Source organism: Mus caroli, unplaced genomic scaffold (genome assembly GCF_900094665.2).
Source record: "Mus caroli unplaced genomic scaffold, CAROLI_EIJ_v1.1 scaffold_15476_1, whole genome shotgun sequence".
NCBI lineage: Eukaryota > Metazoa > Chordata > Mammalia > Rodentia > Muridae > Mus > Mus caroli.
The window spans coordinates 7,760-16,835 of record NW_018390163.1 but is presented as its reverse complement, the minus strand read 5'-3'; the positions used below and the strand labels follow the sequence as shown (position 1 = coordinate 16,835).

Here is a 9,076-nt window from a genome sequence, read left to right as displayed (position 1 = left end):
TCATAGTTTCATTTCTTCTTGGTAGAACATTCTCTCACTCTTCTTGGAATTCAAGGTAGAAAGCAGCCTTATCCCTCAGACTATGACAGTAAGGCAGGAACATTGAACACAGTCTCCCTTATTTTAGTTAACACAACTGCATTCAGATATAGTGGGTCTAACAGTTCTAATGCTACAGCACTGTCATCAAATTCACAGTATACTAATGTAGGTGGACTCACCTAGAGACAAAGGAATGTGTCACTCCTAAGAAATACATGTTTTCCTATGGTCTTATGTAACCAGTTAGNCATTCAGAATACCTCCAAACAAGTTACTATGGACAGGTTGAAAAATATTGGTCTAGTATTAATTTTATGTTACAAGTATGGAGAAAACAGTAATGGGTTCAGCATGTTGTATGAGAGACGTTTTCTACAGAGATGCAACACACATATTCATCTACCTGTCCCAAGTTGAAACTGAAAACAACCCATTACAACTTGTTCAACCAATGAAATTTACTGCAGTTACATTCAGCACTATGAGGAAGGAGTTGTTTACCAGATCCCAAGGGACTCAAAGACAGCTCCTATCCTGANACTTGAAACCAGCATATGATACAGATTATGAATACTTGACACTCAGGGCAGTCTGTGTATCTGTAGGAATACTGGCATGAAGAGCATTCCATTTGGGTGGTTTAGTTCATCAAACCCTCTTTTAAAAAATATGATTTGTCTGAGTTTCTTCATTTGAATTAAACATACAGAATGCTATTGGTGTCACTCTCTATTTTGAGAGGTGCATTATCCACCATAATCAGATTTCCTCTGCAATGGATTCTTTCAGTCTCCAACAAAGAGTTACACATTCTTCTGGCTTCTCTACTTGATCTTCATTATGAAATATTTGACAGTGAACAATTTGAAAATTTTCCTTCATTGTCATATTTTCAGAGTTTCTCGAGCATAAATGCTTCTTAGTTTCTAAGACTTGAACACTACTTAAATGCTTTCTCAAGTTCCTGATATTCATAATAAACTCCAGTGTGGAGCCTCAAGTGTTGCAAAGAATTCCACTTTGGTAAAATACATGCCACATGTTTTCCAGTAGAAATTGCCCATTTCCCACCCCCACCCCTTCCTCACTATAAATTTCTAGAAATTTTCTTAGAACTAATTTTCAGGTAAAGGTCTGTTCTCATGAGGTTTCTCTCCTGTATGTAGTCTCTGATGTCAGAGATGAGCTAACAGTAAAGACTTTGAACATTTACATTTGAAAGGTCACTCTCCTGTATGTATTCTTTGATGAGTTCTAAGATGATATTTCTTGGAGAAGGGTTTGTCTTATTTGCTTCATTTGTATATATTCTCTAATGTGTGCATTCTCTGATGAGTGTAAAGGCTACATTTAAGTCTAAAGAATTCATCACATTCATTACATTTATAAGGTTTCTCTCCTGTATGAATTACCTGATGAATACTTAAGACTGTGTTTGTGGGTAAAGGATTTATCACATTGACTACTTTTATAAGGTTTCTTTCCTGTATGAATTATTTGATGACTACTAACATTACGTTTTGGGTAAAGCATTTGTCACATTCACTACATTTGTAAGGCTTCTTTCCTGTACTAATTATCTGATGACTAATAGGACTGTGTTTGTTGGTCCAGCATTTGTCACATTCACTACATTTATAAGGTTTCTCTCCAGTATGAATTCTCTGATGAATACTAAGACTGTATTTAGGAAAAAAAGCATTTGTCACATTCACTACATCTGTAAGGTTTCTCTCCTGTATGGATTGTCTGATGTTGTCTAAGCTTGCATTTCTTGGTGAAACATCTGGCACATTCNCTACATCTGTAAGGTTTCTTTCCACTATTGGTTTGTTTCAGCCTGAGTATTTGTTTAGAGTTAAAAACCTTATCAAGCACTGTCCCATTGTGCTCTTTGTTTCCTATGTGGATTCCTTGATGTAGACCAGTGATAAAACACAAATTGAAACAGTTTATACAGTTTTTATGTTTGCAAGGTCCTCTGCTGTTTCCATTTTCATGTCTGTTTATGTTTGATGACTCAACACGTGTATTCCTGAAGTTAGCTTGGTAAAGTACACTTTGGGTGTATTCATGAATGATTTTGCCATGCTTTGACATTTGTAAGACTTCTCTTGGATATTCACATGCTGGGATTTTAATCATTATGCATTTATTTGTTTTTAAAGAGGCTTTGCTGGATATAAATATCTTTTAAATCATCTTCATGTTTATGTCCATATGAAAACTCAAATATGTATTTATCATATTTAAAAGAATAGATATATTATGCTTATACAAGTGAGGACAATGTCCACTATGAATAACATCTCCAGGTCTAGTTGTGGTAAACTCTTTAAAAGTAATTCAGGTCGGGTGATGGTGGCACACTCCTTTAATCCCAGCACTTGGGAGGCAGAGGCAGGCAGATTTCTAAGTTCACAGCCAGCCTGGTCTAGAGACTTAGTTCTAGGACAGTCAGGCCTACACAGAGATACCCTGTCTCAAAAAAAAAAAAAAAAAAAAAAAAAAAAAAAAAAAAAAGAATAATTCAGAACCTTAAGGGATAGAGACCATGTTGTATACTAGAATTGGGATATGGTTCAATGAGATAACATTGTGACCAGATTTGTATGATCACATCCTTAAAAATAGACATTAATATTTAAATATATATCCTCATGTTACCTATTCTAAAGAAAGATTTAGGCCCATATTATCATTTTATGTTCACTGATTAAATTTATATTTCCCTTTTCATAATAATCTTTAAGTACAATTTATTATGAGTAAAATAAATTTAGGTTACGCTAACTTTACTTGTAATGAATTTGCTATTACATACATGGTATGAATGACGAACTATGATTGCATGTGTATATCTTATACATAATTAATAAATGGCCAAATTTTTGTTAGCTATGAATTTGTGTTTATTGCTTGTCTGGGATTCCTTTTTTAGAATTTTCAGTGTCAAGTGAGAACTTCACATAGAGTTCGTTAGTAAGCATATTTTTAGTTTGGGCAGAAAGTAAACCAGACAAGTCTAGGGTAGAAGAGTACTGAGGACATTTTATCTCAGAGGAAAATTATCTGCAGAAATAACTGACAGTGAGACACAGCATAGCATGGCATAGATGTTCTTTGCTGGCAGCTGTCTCTCTGGCTCTTGGCAACTTATNCTTTGATTATCAATTCGGTTCCGTGAATATCCAAGTCTTCCCTTCCTTTGTTAGTATGCTACTTTTGGAGGTATATAGGTGGAAAAACTTTTAGGTTCTTTTGGGAAGCCATTAAATATGTAAGGTAGAAGCTATCAGAATAAGATCAAAACAAATCATTACGATATAAAATGAATACCTTGTAGGCCTGATATTTCTTCTTTGTGNAATAGGGATACTATTGATTCAGTGGGTCCATCAAGAATAATGTTGGCCACCATTTTATCTTGTACCATGTGGTTATATTAACAAAAGCTTTGGTGAAGACATATCATATTTATTTCTGATATAATTACCAAAGAGGGGCACCAAGTCCCATGATTGCTTCCATCTTATGGGGATCCCCATGGTTAAACTTTAGAACAACCAAAGCAGTAGTGGTTTCTGTTCTATGGGCCCCATGGTAAAATAAAAATATTTCCCATCAGGGAATTCCAGGTTCTTGGATAACCCACTTGCCACTTTCGTTGTGGCAGGAAAGAAGATGTTGATACTATGAAATAGAGGACTAGGAAGGCAGATGAGAGAAAAGAGAGAAGCTAATTTTACATAGCACAGCAAATTCTTTGCCCTAACTCTGAGTCTAACCCTAACCCTGATATTTCTTCTTTATGTGATAGAGATACTAGAGATTCAATGGGATATAATAGTGGCCACCTCAAGCCTATCCCTGAGCCTAACCCTGATTTATCCTAAACCTTTAAGCCTATCTTAAACCTCACACCTTAATTTCCTAACCACCCTAACCCTAATCCAAAGACCCTTATCCTAATCCTAACCATAGCCCTCTGATCGCCTAATCCTAACTCTAGTCCTGCTTACTGTGGGGGATTTTTCTTAATATATAATATTTCTTAATTATACCTTTGAATTGAGAAACTCNTGCTTAATCTTGATCTTTTGAGATGTTCAGATCCACCTTTAATCTAGGAAATGTATTTTTTTGGCATCCCGCATATATAAAAGACATTGAACAGGGTAGTTCTTTCAGTTTTTTTTTTTTATTCTTGCCGTTTTTTATATAAAACAAAGGTGATTTGCTCATGTGATTTTTATAACTGGCATTAATAAGTACTTATTTCTTTAGAATTCTGGTACATCAGCTATAATAACCCGCAGCAGGAAATCAACCAGTTCTTGATTTTTCTAATTTCCGTTGGCTGAGAGCCTTTATTGGGACATTCTATTAAATTTCCTTTCTATCTACATAGAGAGATTCCTTCTATGATTTGAGATATGTTTATCTAGAGAACNTGTACTAATCCAACTGTGGTTTTTCTCTATTTTGCCACTGATGAAGATGTGCTGTCTAATAAGAGGGCAGAATAGTGTTTCCCTTATGTTTCTGGTTTTCTCCCAGGGTTGTTTGCTGCCTATCATCTGGGGAAAGGGAGCTGCTGAGCCCAGCACCAAGCCACAAATCAAAACTCTTGTTTCCTAAAATCCCTCTTTAATGTTAATTGCCTAGGCACCCATCCAATCAGTGGGTCAGATTGATACCTACACTCCACCTGAGTAATGGCCTATGTAAGCTAGTCACCTTGATTTCAGGAAGAAGAGGGCAAGTACTGTGAGGAAAGCTCAGGCAAGGTCTGAAGTCAGGCCCTGGTAAGTGCAGGATCATTGCTCACAGAGGGAGGAGCAGGCAGCTGAATAGCCTAAACTGGACCAGTGAGTTTTCCCCCAGGGTAGGGTGGGGTGAGTATGCCCTTGGAGGGCAAGGACAAAAGCTAAGAGAGTGCAAACCACTGCTCAAATTCAAAAAAGGTCAGGCCCTGGACCTGAAGCATACTTTAACCTTGAGGTGGGGTAAGATTCATTCACCAATAAACTCCTCCAGGACTACCTGCCAGTTAGACAAGGAGGCAGGGATCTTCCAGGTGCCTTTCTGCAAGTTCACTCTGGCTGTGCAGACTTGAATGGCTCTCTGTGTCCTGCTCTGAGCTCAGGTGTTGGGTGCTGTAAGGGGACCTCAGCAAAGCTCTGAGGTTGAGACACTGCCCACAATTGAGAGGAGCAGGTGACTAAGCAGTGGGAGCTGGGTGGTGGGTCCTCTCTCGGATGGCAAGTAAAAGCCATATGTGAGGTCACTTGTGTTGCTCCTCACTTGCTAGATCAGGCAGTGGGTGACTTCTGAATAGCTTCCCTATCATGGCTGATTCTGAATCTGCCCAAAATATTTGGACCATAGGCTTGTAGAAACAAGGCTGGTGTCTTTGAGTCTGCACCACCTGTGTTCAAACCCTTTTNTATTTACAGTAGACATTGAGGAGACAGGTATAAACGTAATAGGTCTGCTCTCATGCGTTACTTGGTTTTGTTCAGTTTAGTTTTTATTAATTGTTTCCGTTGCAGTTTTTTTATAATTCTTTATATGTTTAGTGTTTTGATTATTATGTGGCAAAGGTACTTTTTCCCAATCTATTTGGTATTGTGGGTGCTTCTTGTACCTTAATAGGAATCCCCTTTGTTAGTTCAAAAATCTTTCCTTTATGATTTTATTGAAAATATTTTCTAGACTTTTGAGGTGATATCATTCTTCCATTTTAATCATTTGTAGTTTTTGCCATCTCATATTTTGTAGAAGTCCTATTGTTTATTACCATTAAACTTTTAGAAACCATTCTTTTTGACTGATATATCAGTCTTTTCTATTCATTTTTAATGCCTGAGATTGTCTCTACCTTTCCTTTTCTGTGGGTGAGCCTTGCCTCTGTAGTTGTCAGTGTACAGGCAGTTTCAATGGCCTGCTCTTAGGGACTTAGCAACTGCTAATGCCATTTCCTGCCCCTATCACCTGTGTCTGTTGTCAGGTGTACTTTATATACATGGACCATCAATTATAGCAGCTCTCTGTTTTTGTTCCCTGTCTGTTCTCTGCACATGCCCCCTCTCTGTTCTCTTTTTCTAACCTCCTGGCTCTCTCTCTCTGCTCCCTGACTGTGTACCTGTGTGCAGGTTTCTTGTGTTTCTCTATCCCTTCCCCAGGTTCTCACTCCTCTCCCTTCCCCTAAACAACCTCTTTTGCACCATATCTGTTGCATGTTTTAATTTCTCAGTACCTGCTGTGGTAGGATAGCTTGGATTTCTTGGTGATATATTTTCCTGGCTGTTATATATTATATTCTTATGCTGGTGTGTAGCTGGTTTGAGGTAATTATTGATCTAGGTATTGGTTTCTGGGTTCGTCTTGTTTGGGGGGGGGTCATTCCTGGGTTACTGTTTGATATCTGGATTTGTAGAGAGTGTTGGCTGAGGGTTGCCTCTTTTACTAATCTGTTTGTTGGGTATGTTCAAGAGGCAATGCTTGCTAATGTTGAAAGCTGGTAGAAGAGGCATGCAGGAAAAGATGATCTTAGCAATCCACAAGGAGACATAGTCAGGATAGAGGTTAAGCAGTCTCTGGTGTTTAGTACAGTGCTAGGGGCAACTGTGAAAATTGCATCTGGTTTTACAAATAGTGTGGTAGATCTATGGAAAGCCTACCTTGTCTCTTGTCAGGCACGGAATGTGATTGAACAGGTTGTGTCTGCCCAAGTCGGGGGTTCTGACACAGGGATGAAGCAGGAAAGGAAGGGCAGATACAGACTGTCTATGGTATCTGTGTATAGGTGACATGTACAGGGGAGAGGAAACTTCCACTGTTATTCTGTTGCAGTGGTAAGGGCAACTGATATTAGGATCTGCAGTAACAGATAGTGGGGTAAGTTTTTGGACAGAGTACTTAATCTACTGTCAGGCATGGTTTATGGTTGAACAGGAATATTGTCTTCCCCCTTATCTCCTTTGTTTCTCCTTTCAGCGTGTGTGGACCACCTGGGGATCTCCATTCCCACACACAGCATCCTCTCCCACTGAGGCCAGACATGGCAGTCCATTAAGGGAACAGATTCCAAAGATAGGCAGCAGCTTTATGGACAGCCAGTGCTACAGTTATTGGAGGACCCTCATGAAGAATGAGCTGCACATCTGCTACATACATGTCAGTGGCCTTAGTCCAGCCTGTGTATCCTATTTGGTCAGTGGCTCAATTTCTGTGTGTCCCCAAGGGACACTCCTGTAACTTTGCCAGTGCATTTCTTTTAGCCAGGACAAATATTGTTCTGTGTGTCTACTGTGTCGTGGTTGAAACTGATCCTTCAGCATTCTTCTCATGCTCCCACACATTCACCATTTGGACTCTGTCACTAAATCACATAAGATACAGTAGCCACATCTGCTATTCAATCCTAAGCCATTATGCATGCCTGCTGGTGTTATATTTTAAATTTTATTCAATTTTTGTTTTTGTTTTTTAAAACAAAATTTCTCTCTGAAGCTCTTCCTGTCCTGATAGTAGGTATAGAAACCACATAAGCCAGCTGACATAGTTTCTTGTTTGTGTGCTTGGTACTATTGATCTGTTTCCCCCTGCATCTCCGTCTCATTTGGCTTTTTTTTTTTTTTTTTTTTTTTTGCAATGCTATATCCTATTCAAAGGCTTCAGAAGCAACACAGGTAAACCTTAAATTTATGTTTCTTCTAAAATGACATAGTGATTGCAATATAACTTCTGTGTCAGGAAATGAGTGTATGTAACACCTGAACTATGTGATTATGTTGCCTAGGAAGCATGCATCTACTTTAGAGTGATGTCAGTGTCATGCTTTGTGTGATGTACACATGTATGGGATATTNTAGGATGCAGTGACTTATGATGATGTGCATGTGAACTTTACTGGGGAAGGGTAGAATTTGCTGGATCCTTCCTAGAAGAGTCTCTACAACAGGAAACCTACTTGGACCTCACTGTTATAGGTATGACTGTGAATTTTCTTTTGCTTTTCAAAATAGTGGGAAGAGATGTCTCTTGGTGAGTGATGATGCTCTGTTATTTCAATTGAGAACAAGGAAGATTAAGCTTAATATATCACGTCCAGTGCTGTGAAAATTCACAGTACCTTGAATTTTGCCTAATTTCTAATACTGCATCATTCATTTTCTGGTACTGTCTTTTAGGTCACACTTGGGAAGACTATGGTATTGAAGGACATTGTCAAAGTTCAAGAAGACATGAAAGGTAATCTCCATGTGCACGCTGATACACATAGGCCTCTGAGGTAATTTTAATATGTTCTGGAAGCTCTAAAGGAAAGCAAGAGTGCTGAGCAGTGGTGGTGGACACCTTTAATCCCAGCACTTGGGAGGAAGAAGCAACACAGGTAAACCTTGAAATTTATGTTTCTTCTAAAATGACATGGTGATTAAAATTATGGATTTCTGAGTTCAAGGTCAGCCTGGTCTACAGAGTGAGTTCCAGGAGAGCCAAGGCTCTACAGAGAAACTGAAAGAGTAAAACAAAATTCTAGGCCTTTGGGCCCAAGCTTTGTGGCTCAGTGCTCAGAGGTGTGATGGTCATAAAACAGATAGCGACATTCCTCCACCCACCTGCTTCCTGGGTTCAAAGAGTGTTCATTCAAAGAAAGTCACCCTGACCCACCTTGACCATTGCTGGAACCTGCAATGCAAAAGTTCTATTGTTAGGGGCTCTTAGATTGTTAGGGGCTCTTAGAAACTGTCTTGAGAGATAACCCTCACAATTACCAGGTATTCCTCATGACTTTGCACTTCCTTGTGACTCTTAACTGGTATTTTTGGTATTTTTCCAACAACGCCCTCCCCACCTCCTAGAGTTGTGGTTTCTTCCTTTAAATATCCCCTATCCAGCTACTCGGGGTGCCACGGTCCTCTACCCCTGCATGGTGTATGACCGTGGGCCCAAGAGCGCTCTTGAATAAAAATCTTCTTGCAGTTTGCAGCAAGACTGTTTCTTTTTTTTCTTTTTTTTTTTTTTT

General features: G+C 38.8%; 1 pseudogene; it reads right to left on the bottom strand.

The window, feature by feature from the left end:
* Positions 1–1,217: 1,217 nt before the first annotated feature.
* Positions 1,218–3,478, bottom strand: LOC110288512 (annotated as a pseudogene).
* Between the last annotated feature and the right edge of the window lie 5,598 nt (positions 3,479–9,076).